The 1,123-nt window shown below is 36.1% G+C and overlaps 1 protein-coding gene across 1 annotated transcript in view; it reads left to right on the top strand.

Annotated features, from left to right (window-relative positions):
- Positions 1-38: 38 nt before the first annotated feature.
- The window catches only part of RAB3IP (RAB3A interacting protein), a 17,872-nt gene continuing 16,787 nt past the window's right edge, over positions 39-1,123 (top strand). The window contains exon 1 of the mRNA XM_010144688.1: positions 39-168. The gene's annotated coding sequence lies outside the window, so the exon portion shown is untranslated. The remainder of the gene's footprint in view (positions 169-1,123) is intronic.

The following is a 1,123-nucleotide window of genomic DNA, read 5'->3' as shown; positions in this document are numbered from 1 at the left end:
CCCCGTGGTATTAGCTTTAAAAGGCCAAATGACTACGCTAAGTCAGAATAAATAACTTTCAATTTTCCATAGGAGCTGAAGTTAAAAGATGAAGAATGTGAAAGGCTTTCTAAAGTGCGAGATCAACTTGGACAGGAATTGGAAGAACTTACAGCTAGTCTGTTTGAGGTTTGTTGGAGTCTTCGATGTGATATACTTAAAGGCAGCTGAGCCAGATGTTTTATGTAGAATCAGTATATTGTATGCTGAATTTTTCTGAAATGAGCTTATAAAGGGATTTGTGTCCTGAAGACCTGGGTGTGTTGAAGTAGAGGCTTAAGAGCAAGCAGTAGACTTTTCTCTTAGATGAAAGAGACCTTGTTGAGCTTGTCAGTCTGCCTAGACACAAAATAAAAAAAAGGAAAATATACCAGAAAGTTTAAAACTATTTAGGCTTTTTTTTTTTGGCATAACTATTTTGAGACAGCTTCTCTGTCTGACAACAGGGCTATCTAGATAAGAACTAAATTCGGGTTGCCATGGCGACTAAATAAAATAATGTAGTTCCGGATCAATGGAGGTAGCAAGTACATAACTATGCTTTCAGCTTTTGAATTTTGGGTCTGGCAGCCTGCTGCTCCCACAACCTTGAAAAGAAACATTAATACTGAGTGATGCACCAGGGTGAAACCTGGTTACCAAGTGAGAAGCCTGAACTTCTCATGTGAGGAAAAGGCAGTAGTGCCAGCAATGATTGTGAGCTTGTATTACACAGAAAAAAGTCTTAAATCTATACCTGAAGCAGGATCAGTTCTCATTTTATCATACAAATTTGTATAGGAATGCCTAAAAGCTAAATTGTGATACCTGTAACTGTCAGAATAAATTTCATAATCCAGAGATGATTTATATGTGTACTCAATCATAAGTATTGGTTTTCAGGATATGCATAAAGATACAACATTAGGTCTATTCTAGAAGCAGTATTTAAACCTATCATGTTGTATTGGTTTTAAAGTACTATTAAAATCTTAAACACTGACATTCAAAAATCAAATTACAAACCGTGGGTTAGCAGTGCATTTTATTTCATCACCTCAGTAGGACAAAGTTACTCAAAATACTAAGCAGCTCTTATGTGTAG

The sequence above is a fragment of the Buceros rhinoceros genome, unplaced genomic scaffold, assembly GCF_000710305.1.
Source record: "Buceros rhinoceros silvestris isolate BGI_N320 unplaced genomic scaffold, ASM71030v1 scaffold28871, whole genome shotgun sequence".
NCBI lineage: Eukaryota > Metazoa > Chordata > Aves > Bucerotiformes > Bucerotidae > Buceros > Buceros rhinoceros.
Note: the sequence above shows the minus strand (reverse complement) of the source record. Positions and strands in the feature narration are given on the sequence as shown.